We start from the raw sequence: 23,056 nt of genomic DNA, 5'->3' as shown, positions 1-23,056 counted from the left end.
GGTATCTGGGAAATAATCTTAACGGGACGATTCAAAAATCTTCCATAGAGTAAAAAGGGAATCTTGGCTTTTTTTTCTCCAAGTGTTCTGAACTGGCTTAGTGCCCAGGTGTGGGGGTCACACTATACACTGGTTCTCTCTGGTTCTGTGAGCTATATCTGTACAGCCAGGAACCCAGTAACTTGGGCCTGTAGGAGCGTGAATCCCTGGGCCGTATGCAATGAAGGTGGGACTTCATACATACATACAGCACATAGGGAATATTCTCCTCTGGGTGACGTCTCAGGGGGCTGATACATTAATTACATGTTCACCATGAATGGTGTCCCAAGTCACAGCGCAGCCTTGGGTAGACCAGGCGCCTATTTTCTCCTTAAAACTCGTGTTTAGAGTCCTGCAGTGGGTTGGTTGCCCACAAAAAAATTGGGTAGCCTGTCCTGTTGCGGGTAGGACTTTTGGATGTGGGTTATGGTTTTAAGGTGGCCGATAGGGCTGTATTGCTGATTCGGAAATACTGTACTAAGAAATAAAAGTCATTTTAAACACTCATCCATGGTATCTAACCTAACTCTTGTTTTCTAGATCAAGAACATGAACCAGAGTGAACCCCCTGACTATCTATTCTCAGGTTTTCAATCCATGTTTTTTGTAATAGTTTTTTTTTCTTTAATATTTCAGTGTCTTTTCCTCAGTGTTGTGGTTCCTGACTGCTAATATCCTTATCATTTACAGTAGGGGGTACATTATTCCTTATAATACATGAGTGATACTCAGATTTCCCTGTATAACTCAGCCTGCAGCCTTGTGCCTTTATATGGGCACAGAACCCCTCAGTGACTGCTAATATCCTTATCATTTACAGTAGGGGGTACATTATCCCTTATAATACATGAGTGATACTCAGAGTTCCCTGTATAACTGAGCCTGCAGCCTTGTGCCTTTATATGGTCACAGAACCCCTCAGTGACTGCTTATATCCTTATAATTTACAGTAGGGGTGTACATTATCCCTTATAATACATGAGTGATACTCAGAGTTCCCTGTATAACTCAGCCTGCAGCCTTTATATGGGCACAGAACCCCTCAGTGACTGCTAATATCCTTATCATTTACAGTAGGGGGTACATTATCCCTTATTATACATGAGTGATACTATGAGACTAAGAGAAATGGAAACTCTTCATGTTTATTTATGAGATTAATGAAATACAATATTCCAATATCAACAAAGATTTGTGGTACAACTTTCTGCAGAATCAGCATTCTGAGGAACTCAAACAGTCGAGCTCAGCGCGGTCCAGTAGGAACCTCAGGAACAGGGGATTCGGGAACTTGAGATCCGTATCAGACGGTTCCGGATCAGCGGATTCAGAGATGGAAAGGTCAGCAGGAACAGCCCCCAACACATACCCAATTCCCCTATAGAGAGATATGATAAAAATTGCAGCATAGTTATTTTTCTGTACTAAGCACAATCCTGCAGGAACAGCCCCCAAAAAATACCCAATGCCTGGACAGAGAGATTCCATGATAATGGGTGCATGGTTATTTATCTGTACTAAGCACAATTCTGCAGAAACAGCCCCCAAACCATACCCAATGCCTGGATAGAGCGATACCATCTTAATGGCTGCATGGTTATTTCTCTGTACTAATTACAATCCTGCAGAAACAGCCCCCAAACCATACCCAATGCCTGGACAGATCGATACCATCATAATGGCTGCATAGTTATTTCTCTTTACTAAGCACCATCCTTCAGAAACAACCCCCAAACCATTCCCAATCCTGCAGGAGCAGCCCCCAAACCATACCCAATGCCTGGACAGAGCGATACCATCATAATGGCTGCATGGTTATTTCTCTGTACTAAGCACAATCCTGCAGAAACAGCCCCCAAACCATACCCAATTCCTAGACAGAGCAATACTATCATAATAGCTTTATGGTTATTTCTATACTAAGCACAATCCTGCAGAAATAGCCCCCAAAAAATACCCAGTGCCTCGACAGAGAGATGCCATGATAATGGGTGCATGGTTATTTATCTCTACTAAGCACAATCCTGCAGTAAGTGCCCCCAAACCATACCCAATGCCTGGACAGAGCGATACCATCATAATGGCTGCATGGTTATTTCTCTATACTAATTACAATCCTGCAGAAACAGCCCCCAAACCATACCCAATCCTGCAGGAACAGCCCCCAAACCGTACCCAATGCCTGGACAGAGAGATACCATCATAATGGCTGCATGGTTATTTCTCTGTACTAAGTACAATCCTGTAGGAACAGCCCCCAAACCATGCCCAATCCTGCAGAAACAGCCCCCATACCATTTCCAATCCCAGGACAGAGCAATACCATCATAATGGCTGCATGGATATTTCTCTGTACTAGGCACAATCCTGCAGAAACAGCTCCCAAACCAAACCCCAATCCTGCAGTAACAGCCCCCAAACCATACCAAATCCTGCAGAAACAGCCCCCAAACCAAATCCAATCCTACAGGAACAGCCCCCAAACCATGCCTAATGCCTGGACAGAGCGATACCATTATAATGGCTGCATGGTTATTTCTCTGTACTTAGTACAATCCTGCAGGAACAGCCCCCAATCCAAACCCAATCCTAAAGGAACAGCCCCCAAACCATACACAATACTGCAGAAACAGCCCCCAAACCATTCCCGGTCTCAGGACAGAGCAATACCATCATAATAGCTGCATGGTTATTTCTCTGTACTAAGCACAATCAAGCAGAAACAGCCCCCAAACCATACCCAATCCTACAGGAACAGCCCCTAAACCATGCCTAATGCCTGGACAGAGCGATACCATTATAATGGCTGCATGGTTATTTCTCTGTACTTAGTACAATCCTGCAGGAACAGCCCCCAATCCAAACCCAATCCTACAGGAACAGCCCCCAAACCATACACAATACTGCAGAAACAGCCCCCAAACCATTCCCGGTCTCAGGACAGAGCAATACCATCATAATAGCTGCATGGTTATTTCTCTGTACTAAGCACAATCAAGCAGAAACAGCCCCCAAACCATTCCCAATCCCAGGACAGAGCAATACCATCATAATGGCTGCATGGTTATTTCTCTGTACTAAGCACAATCCTGCAGAAACAGCGCCCAAACCATACCCAATCCTTTAGAAACAGCCCCCAAACCATTCCCAATCCCAAGACAGAGCGATACCATCATCCATCATACTGGCTGCATGTTTATTTCTCTGTACTAAACACAATCCTGCAGATACAGCCCCCAAACCATCCCCAATCCTGCAGAAACAGCCCCCAAACCATACCCAATGCCTGCACAGAGCGATACCATCATAATGGCGGCATGGTTATTTCTCTGTACTAAGCACAATCCTGCAGAAAAAACCCCCAAACCATACCCAATCCTGCAGGAACAGCCCCCAAACCGTACCCAATGCCTGGACAGAGAGATACCATCATAATGGCTGCATGGTTATTTCTCTGTACTAAGTACAATCCTGCAGGAACAGACCTCAAAACATACCCAATCCTGCAGAAACAGCCCCCAAACCATTCCCAATCCCAGGACAGAGCAATACCATCATAATGGCTGCATGGTTATTTCTCTCTACTAAGCACAATCCTGCAGAAACAGCCGCCAAACCATTCCCAATCCCAGGACAGAGCAATACCATCATAATGGCTGCATGGTTATTTCTCTGTACTAAGCACAATCCTGCAGAAACAGCCCCCAAACCATTCCCAATGCCTTGACAGAGCAATACCATTATAATGGCTGCATGTTTATTTCTCTGCACTAAGCACAATCCTGCAGAAACAGCCCCCAAACCATACCCAATGCCTTGACAGAGCGATACCATCATAATGGCTGCATGGTTATTTCTCTGTACTAAGCACAATCCTGCAGAAACAGCCCCCAAACCATTCCCAATCCCAGGACAGAGCAATACCATCATAATGGCTGCATGGTTATTTCTCTGTACTAAACACAATCCTGCAGAAACAGCCCCCAAACCATTCCCAATCCCAGGACAGAGCAATACCATCATAATGGCTGCATGGTTATTTCTCTGTACTAAGCACAATCCTGCAGAAACAGTCCCCAAACCATACCCAATCCTTCAGAAACAGCCCCCAAACCATACCAAATCCTGCACAAACAGCCCCAAACCATACCCAATGCCTGCACAGCGCGATACCATCATAATGGCTGCATGGTTATTTCTCTGTACTTAGCACAATCCTGCAGAAACAGCTCCCAAACCAAACCCCAATCCTGCAGTAACAGCCCCCAAACCATACCCAATCCTGCAGAAACAGCCCCCAAACCAAATCCAATCCTACAGGAACAGCCCCCAAACCATGCCTAATGCCTGGACAGAGAGATACCATCATAATGGCTGCATAGTTATTTCTCTGTACTAAGCACAATCCTTCAGAAACAGCCCCCAAACCATACCCAATCCTACAGGAACAGCCCCTAAACCATGCCTAATGCCTGGACAGAGCAATACCATTATAATGGCTGCATGGTTATTTCTCTGTACTTAGTACAATCCTGCAGGAACAGCCCCCAATCCAAACCCAATCCTACAGGAACAGCCCCCAAACCATACCCAATACTGCAGAAACAGCCCCCAAACCATTCCCGGTCTCAGGACAGAGCAATACCATCATAATAGCTGCATGGTTATTTCTCTGTACTAAGCACAATCAAGCAGAAACAGCCCCCAAACCATTCCCAATCCCAGGACAGAGCAATACCATCATAATGGCTGCATGGTTATTTCTCTGTACTAAGCACAATCCTGCAGAAACAGCGCCGAAACCATACCCAATCCTTCAGAAACAGCCCCCAAACCATTCCCAATCCCAAGACAGAGCAATACCATCATAATGGCTGCATGGTTATTTCTCTGTACTAAGCACAATCCTGCAGAAACAGCGCCCAAACCATACCCAATCCTTCAGAAACAGCCCCCAAACCATTCCCAATCCCAAGACAGAGCGATACCATCATAATGGCTGCATGGTTATTTCTCTGTACTAAACACAATCCTGCAGAAACAGCCCCCAAACCATCCCCAATCCTGCAGAAACAGCCCCCAAACCATACCCAATTCCTGCACAGAGCGATACCATCATAATGGCGGCATGGTTATTTCTCTGTACTAAGCACAATCCTGCAGAAAAAACCCCCAAACCATACCCAATCCTGCAGGAACAGCCCCCAAACCGTACCCAATGCCTGGACAGAGAGATACCATCATAATGGCTGCATGGTTATTTCTCTGTACTAAGTACAATCCTGCAGGAGCAGACCTCAAAACATACCCAATCCTGCAGAAACAGCCCCCAAACCATTCCCAATCCCAGGACAGAGCAATACCATCATAATGGCTGCATGGTTATTTCTCTGTACTAAGCACAATCCTGCAGAAACAGCCCCCAAACCATTCCCAATCCCAGGACAGAGCAATACCATCATAATGGCTGCATGGTTATTTCTCTGTACTAAGCACAATCCTGCAGAAACAGCCCCCAAACCATCCCCAATCCTGCAGAAACAGCCCCCAAACCATACCCAATCCCAGGACAGAGCGATACCATCATAATGGCTGCATGGTTATTTCTCTGTACTAAGCACAATCCTGCAGAAACAACCCCCAAACCATACCCAATCCTGCAGGAACAGCCCCCAAACCGTACCCAATGCCTGGACAGAGAGATACCATCATAATGGCGGCATGGTTATTTCTCTGTACTAAGTACAATCCTGCAGGAACAGACCCCAAAACATACCCAATCCTGCAGAAACAGCCCCCAAACCATTCCCAATCCCAGGACAGAGCAATACCATCATAATGGCTGCATGGTTATTTCTCTGTACTAAGCACAATCCTGCAGAAACAGCCCCCAAACCATTCCCAATCCCAGGACAGAGCAATACCATCATAATGGCTGCATGGTTATTTCTCTGTACTAAGCACAATCCTGCAGAAACAGCCCCCAAACCATTCCCAATGCCTTGACAGAGCAATACCATTATAATGGCTGCATGGTTATTTCTCTGTACTAAGCACAATCCTGCAGAAACAGCCCCCAAACCATACCCAATGCCTTGACAGAGCGATACCATCATAATGGCTGCATGGTTATTTCTCTGTACTAAACACAATCCTGCAGAAACAGCCCCCAAACCATTCCCAATCCCAGGACAGAGCAATACCATCATAATGGCTGCATGGTTATTTCTCTGTACTAAGCACAATCCTGCAGAAACAGTCCCCAAACCATACCCAATCCTTCAGAAACAGCCCCCAAACCATACCAAATACTGCACAAACAGCCCCAAACCATACCCAATGCCTGCACAGCGCGATACCATCATAATGGCTGCATGGTTATTTCTCTGTACTAAGCACAATCCTGCATGAACAGCCCCCAAACCATACCCAATCCTGCAAAAACAGCCCCCAAACCATCCCCAATCCTGCAGAAACAGCCCCCAAACCATACCCAATGCCTGCACAGAGCGATACCATCATAATGGCTGCATGGTTATTTCTCTGTACTAAGCACAATCCTGCAGAAACAACCCCCAAACCATACCCAATCCTACAGGAACAGCCCCCAAACCATTCCCAATCCCAAGACAGAGCAATACCATCATAATGGCTGCATGGTTATTTCTCTGTACTAAGCACAATCCTGCAGAAACAGCCCCCAAACCATTCCCAATCCCAGGACAGAGCAATACCATCATAATGGCTGCATGGTTATTTCTCTGTACTAAACACAATCCTGCAGAAACAGCCCCCAAACCATTCCCAATCCCAGGACAGAGCAATACCATTATAATGGCTGCATGGTTATTTCTCTGCACTAAGCACAATCCTGCAGAAACAGCCCCCAAACCATACCCAATGCCTTGACAGAGTGATACCATCATAATGGCTGCATGGTTATTTCTCTGTACTAAACACAATCCTGCAGAAACAGCCCCCAAACCATTCCCAATCCCAGGACAGAGCAATACCATCATAATGGCTGCATGGTTATTTCTCTGTACTAAACACAATCCTGCAGAAACAGCCCCCAAACCATTCCCAATCCCAGGACAGAGCAATACCATTATAATGGCTGCATGGTTATTTCTCTGCACTAAGCACAATCCTGCAGAAACAGCCCCCAAACCATACCCAATGCCTTGACAGAGCGATACCATCATAATGGCTGCATGGTTATTTCTCTGTACTAAACACAATCCTGCAGAAACAGCCCCCAAACCATTCCCAATCCCAGGACAGAGCAATACCATCGTAATGGCTGCATGGTTATTTCTCTGTACTAAGCACAATCCTGCAGAAACAGTCCCCAAACCATACCCAATCCTTCAGAAACAGCCCCCAAACCATACCAAATCCTGCACAAACAGCCCCAAACCATACCCAATGCCTGCACAGCGCGATACCATTATAATGGCTGCATGGTTATTTCTCTGTACTAAGCACAATCCTGCATGAACAGCCCCCAAACCATACCCAATCCTGCAAAAACAGCCCCCAAACCATCCCCAATCCTGCAGAAACAGCCCCCAAACCATACCCAATGCCTGCACAGAGCGATACCATCATAATGGTTGCATGGTTATTTCTCTGTACTAAGCACAATCCTACAGAAACAGCGCCCAAACCATACCCAATCCTTCAGAAACAGCCCCTAAACCATTCCCAATCCCAGGACAGAGCAATACCATCATAATGGCTGCATGGCTATTTCTCTGTACTAAGCACAATCCTGCAGAAACAGCCCCCAAACCATTCCCAATCCCAGGACAGAGCAATACCATCATTATGGCTGCATGGTTATTTCTCTGTACTAAGCACAATCCTGCAGAAACAGCCCCCAAACCATTCCTAATCCCAGGACAGAGCAATACCATCATAATGGCTGCATGGTTATTTCTCTGTACTAAGCACAATCCTGCAGAAACAGCCCCCAAACCATTCCCACTCCCAGGACAGAGCAATACCATCATAATGGCTGCATGGTTATTTCTCTGTACTGAGCACAATCCTGCAGAAACAGCTCCCAAACCATTCCCAATCCCAGGACAGAGCAATACCATCATAATGGCTGCATGGTTATTTCTCTGTACTAAGCACAATCCTGCAGAAACAGCCCCCAAACCATTCCCAATGCCTTGACAGAGCAATACCATCATAATGGCTGCATGGTTATTTCTCTGTACTAAGCACAATCCTGCAGAAACAGCCCCCAAACCATACCCAATACCTTGACAGAGCAATACCATCATAATGGCTGCATGGTTATTTCTCTGTACTAAACACAATCCTGCAGAAACAGCCCCCAAACCATTCCCAATCCCAGGACAGAGCAATACCATCATAATGGCTGCATGGTTATTTCTCTGTACTAAGCACAATCCTGCAGAAACAGCCCCCAAACCATTCCCAATGCCTTGACAGAGCAATACCATTATAATGGCTGCATGGTTATTTCTCTGTACTAAGCACAATCCTTCAGAAACAGCCCCCAAACCATACCCAATGCCTTGACAGAGCGATACCATCATAATGGCTGCATGGTTATTTCTCTGTACTAAACACAATCCTGCAGAAACAGCCCCCAAACCATTCCCAATCCCAGGACAGAGCAATACCATCATAATGGCTGCATGGTTATTTCTCTGTACTAAGCACAATCCTGCAGAAACAGCCCCCAAACCATTCCCAATCCCAGGACAGAGCAATACCATCATAATGGCTGCATGGTTATTTCTCTGTACTAAGCACAATCCTGCAGAAACAGCCCCCAAACCATTCCCAATGCCTTGACAGAGCAATACCATTATAATGGCTGCATGGTTATTTTGTCTGTACTAAGCACAATCCTGCAGAAACAGCGCCCAAACCATACCCAATTCTTCAGAAACAGCCCCCAAACCATTCCCAATCCCAGGACAGAGCAATACCATCATAATGGCTGCATGGTTATTTCTCTGTACTAAGCACAATCCTGCAGAAACAGCCCCCAAACCATTCCCAATCCCAGGACAGAGCAATACCATCATAATGGCTGCATGGTTATTTCTCTGTACTAAGCACAATCCTGCAGAAACAGCCCCCAAACCATTCCCAATCCCAGGACAGAGCAATACCATCATAATGGCTGCATGGTTATTTCTCTGTACTAAGCACAATCCTGCAGAAACAGCCCCCAAACCATTCCCAATGCCTTGACAGAGCAATACCATTATAATGGCTGCATGGTTGTTTCTCTGTACTAAGCACAATCCTGCAGAAACAGCCCCCAAACCATACCCAATGCCTTGACAGAGCGATACCATCATAATGGCTGCATGGTTATTTTTCTGTACTAAACACAATCCTGCAGAAAGAGCCCCCAAACCATTCCCAATCCCAGGACAGAGCAATACCATCATAATGGCTGCATGGTTATTTCTCTGTACTAAGCACAATCCTGCAGAAACAGTCCCCAAACCATACCCAATCCTTCAGAAACAGCCCCCAAACCATACCAAATCCTGCACAAACAGCCCCAAACCATACCCAATGCCTGCACAGCGCGATACCATCATAATGGCTGCATGGTTATTTCTCTGTACTAAGCACAATCCTGCATGAACAGCCCCCAAACCATCCCCAATCCTGCAAAAACAGCCCCCAAACAATCCCCAATCCTGCAGAAACAGCCCCCAAACCATACCGAATGCCTGCACAGAGCGATACCATCATAATGGTTGCATGGTTATTTCTCTGTACTAAGCACAATCCTGCAGAAACAGCGCCCTAACCATACCCAATCCTTCAGAAACAGCCCCTAAACCATTCCCAATCCCAGGACAGAGCAATACCATCATAATGGCTGCATGGTTATTTCTCTGTACTAAGCACAATCCTGCAGAAACAGCCCCCAAACCATTCCCAATCCCAGGACAGAGCAATACCATCATAATGGCTGCATGGTTATTTCTCTGTACTAAGCACAATCCTGCAGAAACAGCCCCCAAACCATTCCCAATCCCAGGACAGAGCAATACCATCATAATGGCTGCATGGTTATTTCTCTGTACTAAGCACAATCCTGCAGAAACAGCCCCCAAACCATACCCAATGCCTTGACAGAGCGATACCATCATAATGGCTGCATGGTTATTTCTCTGTACTAAACACAATCCTGCAGAAACAGCCCCCAAACCATTCCCAATCCCAGGAAAGAGCAATACCATCATAATGGCTGCATGGTTATTTCTCTGTACTAAGCACAATCCTGCAGAAACAGTCCCCAAACCATACCCAATCCTTCAGAAACAGCCCCCAAACCATACCAAATCCTGCACAAACAGCCCCAAACCATACCCAATGCCTGCACAGCGCGATACCATCATAATGGCTGCATGGTTATTTCTCTGTACTAAGCACAATCCTGCATGAACAGCCCCCAAACCATACCCAATCCTGCAAAAACAGCCCCCAAACCATCCCCAATCCTGCAGAAACAGCCCCCAAACCATACCCAATTCCTGCACAGAGCGATACCATCATAATGGCTGCATGGTTATTTCTCTGTACTAAGCACAATCCTGCAGAAACAACCCACAAACCATACCCAATCCTACAGGAACAGCCCCCAAACCATTCCCAATCCCAGGACAGAGCAATACCATCATAATGGCTGCATGGTTATTTCTCTGTACTAAGCACAATCCTGCAGAAACAGCCCCCAAACCATTCCCAATGCCTTGACAGAGCAATACCATTATAATGGCTGCATGGTTATTTCTCTGCACTAAGCACAATCCTGCAGAAACAGCCCCCAAACCATACCCAATGCCTTGACAGAGCGATACCATCATAATGGCTGCATGGTTATTTCTCTGTACTAAACACAATCCTGCAGAAACAGCCCCCAAACCATTCCCAATCCCAGGACAGAGCAATACCATCATAATGGCTGCATGGTTATTTCTCTGTACTAAGCACAATCCTGCAGAAACAGTCCCCAAACCATACCCAATCCTTCAGAAACAGCCCCCAAACCATACCAAATCCTGCACAAACAGCCCCAAACCATACCCAATGCCTGCACAGCGCGATACCATCATAATGGCTGCATGGTTATTTCTCTGTACTAAGCACAATCCTGCAGAAACAGCGCCCAAACCATACCCAATCCTTCAGAAACAGCCCCTAAACCATTCCCAATCCCAGGACAGAGCAATACCATCATAATGGCTGCATGGTTATTTCTCTGTAGTAAGCACAATCCTGCAGAAACAGCCCCCAAACCATTCCCAATCCTACACAAACAGCCCCAAACCATACCCAATGCCTGCACAGCGCGATACCATCATAATGGCTGCATGGTTATTTCTTTGTACTAAGCACAATCCTGCATGAACAGCCCCCAAACCATACCCAATCCTGCAAAAACAGCCCCCAAACCATCCCCAATCCTGCAGAAACAGCTCCCAAACCATACCCAATGCCTGCACAGAGCGATACCATCATAATGGCTGCATGGTTATTTCTCTGTACTAAGCACAATCCTGCAGAAACAACCCCCAAACCATACCCAATCCTACAGGAACAGCCCCCAAACCATTCCCAATCCCAGGACAGAGCAATACCATCATAATGGCTGCATGGTTATTTCTCTGTACTAAGCACAATCCTGCAGAAACAGCCCCCAAACCATTCCCAATCCCAGGAGAGAGCAATACCATCATAATGGCTGCATGGTTATTTCTCTGTACTAAACACAATCCTGCAGAAACAGCCCCCAAACCATTCCCAATCCCAGGACAGAGCAAAACCATCATAATGGCTGCATGGTTATTTCTCTGTACTAAGCACAATCCTGCAGAAACAGCCCCCAAACCATTCCCAATCCCAGGACAGATCAATACCATCATAATGGCTGCATGGTTATTTCTCTGTACTAAGCACAATCCTGCAGAAACAGCCCCCAAACCATTCCCAATCCCAGGACAGAGCAATACCATCATAATGGCTGCATGGTTATTTCTCTGTACTAAGCACAATCCTGCAGAAACAGCCCCCAAACCATTCCCAATGCCTTGACAGAGCAATACCATTATAATGGCTGCATGGTTATTTCTCTGTACTAAGCACAATCCTGCAGAAACAGCGCCCACACCATACCCAATTCTTCAGAAACAGCCCCCAAACCATTCCCAATCCCAGGACAGAGCAATACCATCATAATGGCTGCATGGTTATTTCTCTGTACTAAGCACAATCCTGCAGAAACAGCCCCCAAACCATTCCCAATCCCAGGACAGAGCAATACCATCATAATGGCTGCATGGTTATTTCTCTGTACTAAGCACAATCCTGCAGAAACAGCCCCCAAACCATTCCCAATCCCAGGACAGAGCAATACCATCATAATGGCTGCATGGTTATTTCTCTGTACTAAGCACAATCCTGCAGAAACAGCCCCCAAACCATTCCCAATGCCTTGACAGAGCAATACCATTATAATGGCTGCATGGTTGTTTCTCTGTACTAAGCACAATCCTGCAGAAACAGCCCCCAAACCATACCCAATGCCTTGACAGAGCGATACCATCATAATGGCTGCATGGTTATTTTTCTGTACTAAACACTATCCTGCAGAAACAGCCCCCAAACCATTCCCAATCCCAGGACAGAGCAATACCATCATAATGGCTGCATGGTTATTTCTCTGTACTAAGCACAATCCTGCAGAAACAGCCCCCAAACCATACCCAATGCCTTGACAGAGCGATACCATCATAATGGCTGCATGGTTATTTCTCTGTACTAAACACAATCCTGCAGAAACAGCCCCCAAACCATTCCCAATCCCAGGACAGAGCAATACCATCATAATGGCTGCATGGTTATTTCTCTGTACTAAGCACAATCCTGCAGAAACAGCCCCCAAACCATTCCCAATGCCTTGACAGAGCAATACCATTATAATGGCTGCATGGTTATTTCTCTGTACTAAGCACAATCCTTCAGAAACAGCCCCCAAACCATACCCAATGCCTTGACAGAGCGATACCATCATAATGGCTGCATGGTTATTTCTCTGTACTAAACACAATCCTGCAGAAACAGCCCCTAAACCATTCCCAATCCTAGGACAGAGCAATACCATCATAATGGCTGCATGGTTATTTCTCTGTACTAAGCACAATCCTGCAGAAACAGCCCCCAAACCATTCCCAATCCCAGGACAGAGCAATACCATCATAATGGCTGCATGGTTATTTCTCTGTACTAAGCACAATCCTGCAGAAACAGCCCCCAAACCATTCCCAATCCCAGGACAGAGCAATACCATCATAATGGCTGCATGGTTATTTCTCTGTACTAAGCACAATCCTGCAGAAACAGCCCCCAAACCATTCCCAATCCCAGGACAGAGCAATACCATCATAATGGCTGCATGGTTATTTCTCTGTACTAAGCACAATCCTGCAGAAACAGCCCCCAAACCATACCCAATGCCTTGACAGAGCGATACCATCATAATGGCTGCATGGTTATTTCTCTGTACTAAACACAATCCTGCAGAAACAGCCCCCAAACCATTCCCAATCCCAGGACAGAGCAATACCATCATAATGGCTGCATGGTTATTTCTCTGTACTAAGCACAATCCTGCAGAAACAGCCCCCAAACCATTCCCAATGCCTTGACAGAGCAATACCATTATAATGGCTGCATGGTTATTTCTCTGTACTAAGCACAATCCTTCAGAAACAGCCCCCAAACCATACCCAATGCCTTGACAGAGCGATACCATCATAATGGCTGCATGGTTATTTCTCTGTACTAAACACAATCCTGCAGAAACAGCCCCCAAACCATTCCCAATCCCAGGACAGAGCAATACCATCATAATGGCTGCATGGTTATTTCTCTGAACTAAGCACAATCCTGCAGAAACAGTCCCCAAACCATACCCAATCCTTCAGAAACAGCCCCCAAACCATACCAAATCCTGCACAAACAGCCCCAAACCATACCCAATGCCTGCACAGCGCGATACCATCATAATGGCTGCATGGTTATTTCTCTGTACTAAGCACAATCCTGCATGAACAGCCCCCAAACCATACCCAATCCTGCAAAAACAGCCCCCAAACCAACCCCAATCCTGCAGAAACAGCCCCCAAACCATACCCAATGCCTGCACAGAGCGATACCATCATAATGGCTGCATGGTTATTTCTCTGTACTAAGCACAATCCTGCAGAAACAGCGCCCAAACCATACCCAATCCTTCAGAAACAGCCCCTAAACCATTCCCAATCCCAGGACAGAGCAATACCATCATAATGGCTGCATGGTTATTTCTCTGTACTAAGCACAATCCTGCAGAAACAGCCCCCAAACCATTCCCAATCCCAGGACAGAGCAATACCATCATAATGGCTGCATGGTTATTTCTCTGTACTAAGCACAATCCTGCAGAAACAGCCCCCAAACCATACCCAATCCCAGGACAGAGCAATACCATCATAATGGCTGCATGGTTATTTCTCTGTACTAAGCACAATCCTGCAGAAACAGCCCCCAAACCATTCCCAATCCCAGGACAGAGCAATACCATCAAAATGGCTGCATGGTTATTTCTCTGTACTAAACACAATCCTGCAGAAACAGCCCCCAAACCATTCCCAATCCCAGGACAGAGCAATACCATCATAATGACTGCATGGTTATTTCTCTGTACTAAGCACAATCCTGCAGAAACAGTCCCCATACCATACCCAATCCTTCAGAAACAGCCCCCAAACCATACCAAATCCTGCAGAAACAGCCCCAAACCATACCCAATGCCTGCACAGCGCGATACCATCATAATGGCTGCATGGTTATTTCTCTGTACTAAGCACAATCCTGCATGAACAGCCCCCAAACCATACCCAATCCTGCAAAAACAGCCCCCAAACCATACCCAATCCTGCAGAAACAGCCCCCAAACCATTCCAATCCCAGGACAGAGCAATACCATCATAATGAATGCATGGTTATTTCTCTGTACTAAGCACAATCCTGCAGAAACAGCGCCCAAACCATACCCAATCCTTCAGAAACAGCCCCTAAACCATTCCCAATCCCAGGACAGAGCAATACCATCATAATGGCTGCATGGTTATTTCTCTGTACTAAGCACAATCCTGCAGAAACAGCCCCCAAACCATTCCCAATCCCAGGACAGAGCGATACCATCATAATGGCTGCATGGTTATTTCTCTGTACTAAACACAATCCTGCAGAAACAGCCCCCAAACCATTCCCAATCCCAGGACAGAGCAATACCATCATAATGGCTGCATGGTTATTTCTCTGTACTAAGCACAATCCTGCAGAAACAGTCCCCAAACCATACCCAATCCTTCAGAAACAGCCCCCAAACCATACCAAATCCTGCACAAACAGCCCCAAACCATACCCAATGCCTGCACAGCGCAATACCATCATAATGGCTGCATGGTTATGTCTCTGTACTAAGCACAATCCTGCATGAACAGCCCCCAAACCATACCCAATCCTGCAAAAACAGCCCCCAAACCATCCCCAATCCTGCAGAAACAGCCCCCAAACCATACCCAATGCCTGCACAGAGCGATACCATCATAATGGCTGCATGGTTATTTCTCTGTACTAAGCACAATCCTGCAGAAACAGCGCCCAAACCATACCCAATCCTTCAGAAACAGCCCCCAAACCATTCCCAATCCCAGGACAGAGCAATACCATCATAATGGCTGCATGGTTATTTCTCTGTACTAAGCACAATCCTGCAGAAACAGCCCCCAAACCATTCCCAATCCCAGGACAGAGCAATACCATCATAATGGCTGCATGGTTATTTCTCTGTACTAAGCACAATCCTGCAGAAACAGCCCCCAAACCATTCCCAATGCCTTGACAGAGCAATACCATCATAATGGCTGCATGGTTATTTCTCTGTACTAAGCACAATCCTGCAGAAACAGCCCCCAAACCATACCCAATGCCTTGACAGAGCGATACCATCATAATGGCTGCATGGTTATTTCTCTGTACTAAACACAATCCTGCAGAAACAGCCCCCAAACCATTCCCAATCCCAGGACAGAGCAATACCACCATAATGGCTGCATGGTTATTTCTCTGTACTAAGCACAATCCTGCAGAAACAGTCCCCAAACCATACCCAATCCTTCAGAAACAGCCCCCAAACCATACCAAATCCTGCACAAACAGCCCCAAACCATACCCAATGCCTGCACAGCGCGATACCATCATAATGGCTGCATGGTTATTTCTCTGTACTAAGCACAATCCTGCATGAACAGCCCCCAAACCATACCCAATCCTGCAAAAACAGCCCCCAACCCATCCCCAATCCTGCAGAAACAGCCCCCAAACTATACCCAATGCCTGCACAGAGCGATACCATCATAATGGCTGCATGGTTATTTCTCTGTACTAAGCACAATCCTGCAGAAACAACCCACAAACCATACCCAATCCTACAGGAACAGCCCCCAAACCATTCCCAATCCCAGGACAGAGCAATACCATCATAATGGCTGCATGGTTATTTCTCTGTACTAAGCACAATCCTGCATGAACAGCCCCCAAACCATACCCAATCCTGCAAAAACAGCCCCCAAACCATACCCAATCCTGCAGAAACAGCCCCCAAACCATTCCAATCCCAGGACAGAGCAATACCATCATAATGAATGCATGGTTATTTCTCTGTACTAAGAACAATCCTGCAGAAACAGCCCCCAAACCATACCCAATCCTTCAGAAACAGCCCCCAAACCATACCAAATCCTGCAGAAACAGCCCCAAACCATACCCAATGCCTGCACAGCGCGATACCATCATAATGGCTGCATGGTTATTTCTCTGTACTAAGCACAATCCTGCAGAAACAGCCCCCAAACCATTCCCAATCCCAGGACAGAGCGATACCATCATAATGGCTGCATGGTTATTTCTCTGTACTAAACACAATCCTGCAGAAACAGCCCCCAAACCATTCCCAATCCCAGGACAGAGCAATACCATCATAATGGCTGCATGGTTATTTCTCTGTACTAAGCACAATCCTGCAGAAACAGTCCCCAAACCATACCCAATCCTTCAGAAACAGCCCCCAAACCATACCAAATCCTGCACAAACAGCCCCAAACCATACCCAATGCCTGCACAGCGCGATACCATCATAATGGCTGCATGGTTATTTCTCTGTACTAAGCACAATCCTGCATGAACAGCCCCCAAACCATACCCAATCCTGCAAAAACAGCCCCCAAACCATCCCCCAATCCTGCAGGAAACAGCCCCCAAACCATACCCAATGCCTGCACAGAGCGATACCATCATAATGGCTGCATGGTTATTTCTCTGTACTAAGCACAATCCTGCAGAAACAGCGCCCAAACCATACCCAATCCTTCAGAAACAGCCCCCAAACCATTCCCAATCCCAGGACAGAGCAATACCATCATAATGGCTGCATGGTTATTTCTCTGTACTAAGCACAATCCTGCAGAAACAGCCCCCAAACCATTCCCAATCCCAGGACAGAGCAATACCATCATAATGGCTGCATGGTTATTTCTCTGTACTAAGCACAATCCTGCAGAAAACAGCCCCCAAACCATTCCCAATGCCTTGACAGAGCAATACCATCATAATGGCTGCATGGTTATTTCTCTGTACTAAGCACAATCCTGCAGAAACAGCCCCCAAACCATACCCAATGCCTTGACAGAGCGATACCATCATAATGGCTGCATGGTTATTTCTCTGTACAAAACACAATCCTGCAGAAACAGCCCCCAAACCATTCCCAATCCCAGGACAGAGCAATACCACCATAATGGCTGCATGGTTATTTCTCTGTACTAAGCACAATCCTGCAGAAACAGTCCCCAAACCATACCCAATCCTTCAGAAACAGCCCCCAAACCATACCAAATCCTGCACAAACAGCCCCAAACCATACCCAATGCCTGCACAGCGCGATACCATCATAATGGCTGCATGGTTATTTCTCTGTACTAAGCACAATCCTGCATGAACAGCCCCCAAACCATACCCAATCCTGCAAAAACAGCCCCCAAACCATCCCCAATCCTGCAGAAACAGCCCCCAAACCATACCCAATGCCTGCACAGAGCGATACCATCATAATGGCTGCATGGTTATTTCTCTGTACTAAGCACAATCCTGCAGAAACAGCCCCCAAACCATTCCCAATGCCTTGACAGAGCAATACCATTTTAATGGCTGCATGGTTATTTCTCTGCACTAAGCACAATCCTGCAGAAACAGCCCCCAAACCATACCCAATGCCTTGACAGAGCGATACCATCATAATGGCTGCATGGTTATTTCTCTGTACTAAACACAATCCTGCAGAAACAGCCCCCAAACCCATTCCCAATCCCAGGACAGAGGCAATACCATCCATAATGGCTGCATGGTTATTTCTCTGTACTAAGCACAATCCTGCAGAAACAGTCCCCAAACCATACCCAATCCTTCAGAAACAGCCCCCAAACCATACCAAATCCTGCACAAACAGCCCCAAACCATACCCAATGCCTGCACAGCGCGATACCATCATAATGGCTGCATGGTTATTTCTCTGTACTAAGCACAATCCTGCAGAAACAGCGCCCAAACCATACCCAATCCTTCAGAAACAGCCCCTAAACCATTCCCAATCCCAGGACAGAGCAATACCATCATAATGGCTGCATGGTTATTTCTCTGTACTAAGCACAATCCTGCAGAAACAGCCCCCAAACCATTCCCAATCCCAGGACAGAGCAATACCATCATAATGGCTGCATGGTTATTTCTCTGTACTAAGCACAATCCTGCAGAAACAGCCCCCAAACCATTCCCAATCCCAGGACAGAGCAATACCATCATAATGGCTGCATGGTTATTTCTCTGTACTAAGCACAATCCTGCAGAAACAGCCCCCAAACCATTCCCAATCCCAGGACAGAGCAATACCATCATAATGGCTGCATGGTTATTTCTCTGTACTAAGCACAATCCTGCAGAAACAGCCCCCAAACCATACCCAATGCCTTGACAGAGCGATACCATCATAATGGCTGCATGGTTATTTCTCTGTACTAAACACAATCCTGCAGAAACAGCCCCCAAACCATTCCCAATCCCAGGACAGAGCAATACCATCATAATGGCTGCATGGTTATTTCTCTGTACTAAGCACAATCCTGCAGAAACAGCCCCCAAACCATTCCCAATGCCTTGACAGAGCAATACCATTATAATGGCTGCATGGTTATTTCTCTGTACTAAGCACAATCCTTCAGAAACAGCCCCCAAACCATACCCAATGCCTTGACAGAGCGATACCATCATAATGGCTGCATGGTTATTTCTCTGTACTAAACACAATCCTGCAGAAACAGCCCCCAAACCATTCCCATCCCAGGACAGAGCAATACCATCATAATGGCTGCATGGTTATTTCTCTGAACTAAGCACAATCCTGCAGAAACAGTCCCCAAACCATACCCAATCCTTCAGAAACAGCCCCCAAACCATACCAAATCCTGCACAAACAGCCCCAAACCATACCCAATGCCTGCACAGCGCGATACCATCATAATGGCTGCATGGTTATTTCTCTGTACTAAGCACAATCCTGCATGAACAGCCCCCAAACCATACCCAATCCTGCAAAAACAGCCCCCAAACCAACCCCAATCCTGCAGAAACAGCCCCCAAACCATACCCAATGCCTGCACAGAGCGATACCATCATAATGGCTGCATGGGTATTTCTCTGTACTAAGCACAATCCTGCAGAAACAGCGCCCAAACCATACCCAATCCTTCAGAAACAGCCCCTAACCATTCCCAATCCCAGGACAGAGCAATACCATCATAATGGCTGCATGGTTATTTTCTCTGTACTAAGCACAATCCTGCAGAAACAGCCCCCAAACCATTCCCAATCCCAGGACAGAGCAATACCATCATAATGGCTGCATGGTTATTTCTCTGTACTAAGCACAATCCTGCAGAAACAGCCCCCAAACCATTCCCAATCCCAGGACAGAGCAATACCATCATAATGGGCTGCATGGTTATTTCTCTGTACTAAGCACAATCCTGCAGGAAAACAGCCCCCAAACCATTCCCAATCCCAGGACAGAGCAATACCATCATAATGGCTGCATGGTTATTTCTCTGTACTAAGCACAATCCTGCAGAAACAGCCCCCAAACCATTCCCAATCCCAGGACAGAGCAATACCATCATAATGGCTGCATGGTTATTTCTCTGTACTAAGCACAATCCTGCAGAAACAGCCCCCAAACCATTCCCAATCCCAGGACAGAGCAATACCATCATAATGGCTGCATGGTTATTTCTCTGTACTAAGCACAATCCTGCAGAAACAGCGCCCAAACCATACCCAATCCTTCAGAAACAGCCCCTAAACCATTCCCAATCCCAGGACAGAGCAATACCATCATAATGGCTGCATGGTTATTTCTCTGTACTAAGCACAATCCTGCAGAAACAGCCCCCAAACCATTCCCAATCCCAGGACAGAGCAATACCATCATAATGGCTGCATGGTTATTTCTCTGTACTAAGCACAATCCTGCAGAAACAGCCCCCAAACCATTCCCAATCCCAGGACAGAGCAATACCATCATAATGGCTGCATGGTTATTTCTCTGTACTAAGCACAATCCTGCAGAAACAGCCCCCAAACCATTCCTAATGCCTTGACAGAGCAATACCATCATAATGGCTGCATGGTTATTTCTCTGTACTAAGCACAATCCTGCAGAAACAGCCCCCAAACCATTCCCAATCCCAGGACAGAGCAATACCATCATAATGGCTGCATGGTTATTTCTCTGTACTAAGCACAATCCTGCAGAAACAGCCCCCAAACCATACCCAATCCCAGGACAGAGCAATACCATCATAATGGCTGCATGGTTATTTCTCCGTACTAAGCACAATCCTGCAGAAACAGCCCCCAAACCATTCCCAATCCCAGGACAGAGCAATACCATCATAATGGCTGCATGGTTATTTCTCTGTACTAAGCACAATCCTGCAGAAACAGCCCCCAAACCATTCCCAATCCCAGGACAGAGCAATACCATCATAATGGCTGCATGGTTATTTCTCTGTACTAAGCACAATCCTGCATGAACAGCCCCCAAACCATACCCAATCCTGCAAAAACAGCCCCCAAACCATCCCCAATCCTGCAGAAACAGCCCCCAAACCATACCCAATGCCTGCACAGAGCGACACCATCATAATGGCTGCATGGTTATTTCTCTGTACTAAGCACAATCCTGCAGAAACAGTCCCCAAACCATACCCAATCCTTCAGAAACAGCCCCCAAACCATTCCCAATCCCAGGACAGAGCAATACCATCATAATGGCTGCATGGTTATTTCTCTGTACTAAGCACAATCCTGCAGAAACAGCCCCCAAACCATTCCCAATCCCAGGACAGAGCAATACCATCATAATGGCTGCATGGTTATTTCTCTAGTACTAAGCACAATCCTGCAGAAACAAGTCCCCAAACCATTCCCAATCCCAGGACAGAGCAATACCATCATAATGGTTGCATGGTTATTTCTCTGTACTAAGCACAATCCTGCAGAAACAGCCCCCCAACCATTCCGAATCCCAGGACAGAGCAATACCATCATAATGGCTGCATGGTTATTTCTCTGTACTAAGCACAATCCTGCAGAAAACAGCCCCCCAAACCATTCCCAATGCCTTGACAGAGCAATACCATTATAATGGCTGCATGGTTGTTTCTCTGTACTAAGCACAATCCTGCAGAAACAGCCCCAAAACCATACCCAATGCCTTGACAGAGCAGATACCATCATAATGGCTGCATGGTTATTTTTCTGTACTAAACACAATCCTGCAGAAAGAGCCCCCAAACCATTCCCAATCCAGGACAGAGCAATACCATCATAATGCTGCATGGTTATTTCTCTGTACTAAGCACAATCCTGCGAAACAGTCCCCATACCATACCAATCCTTCAGAAACAGCCCCCAAACCCATACCAAATCCTGCACAAACAGCCCCAAACCATACCCAATGCCTGCACAGCGCGATACCATCATAATGGCTGCATGGTTATTTCTCTCTACTAAGCACAATCCTGCATGAACAGCCCCCAAAACCATACCCAATCCTGCAAAAACAGCCCCAAACCATCCCCAATCCTGCAGAAACAGCCCCAAACCATACCCAATGCCCTGGGACAGAGCGATACCATCATAATGGCTGCAAGGTTATTTCTCTGTACTAAGCACAATCCTGCCAGAAACAACCCCCACAACGCATACCCAATCCTACAGGAACAGCCCCCCAAACCATTCCCCAATCCAGGACAGAGCAATACCACATAATGGCTGCATGGTTATTTCTCTGTACTAAGCACAATCCTGCAGAAACAGCCCCCAAACCATTCCCAATCCCAGGACAGAGCGATACCATCATAATGGCTGCATGGTTATTTCTCTGTACTAAACACAATCCTGCAGAAACAGCCCCCAAACCATTCCCAATCCAGGACAGAGCAATACCATCATAATGGCTGCATGTTTATTTCTCTGTACTAAGCACAATTCCTGCAGAAACAGCCCCCAAACCATTCCCAATCCAGGACAGAGCAATACCATCATAATGGCTGCATGGTTATTTCTCTGTACTAAGCACAATCCTGCAGAAACAGCCCCAAACCATTCCCAATGCCTTGACAGAGCAATACCATCATAATGGCTGCATGGTTATTTCTCTGTACTAAGCACAATCCTGCAGAAACAGCCCCCAAACCATACCCAATGCCTGCACAGCGCGATACCATCATAATGGCTGCATGGTTATTTCTCTGTACTAAGCACAATCCTGCATGAAACAGCC

The 23,056-nt window shown here is 46.4% G+C and overlaps 1 long non-coding RNA gene across 2 annotated transcripts in view; it reads right to left on the bottom strand.

The window, feature by feature from the left end:
* Nucleotides 1-1,167: 1,167 nt before the first annotated feature.
* The window catches only part of LOC101733257, a 99,604-nt gene continuing 77,715 nt past the window's right edge, over nucleotides 1,168-23,056 (bottom strand). For both annotated transcript variants that reach the window (XR_001170710.3, XR_208545.4), the window contains one exon: nucleotides 1,168-1,420. This is a non-coding gene — a long non-coding RNA (uncharacterized LOC101733257). The remainder of the gene's footprint in view (nucleotides 1,421-23,056) is intronic.

The sequence above is a fragment of the Xenopus tropicalis genome, chromosome 4 (genome assembly GCF_000004195.4).
Source record: "Xenopus tropicalis strain Nigerian chromosome 4, UCB_Xtro_10.0, whole genome shotgun sequence".
NCBI classification, from domain to species: Eukaryota; Metazoa; Chordata; class Amphibia; order Anura; family Pipidae; genus Xenopus; species Xenopus tropicalis.
Note: the sequence above shows the minus strand (reverse complement) of the source record. Positions and strands in the feature narration are given on the sequence as shown.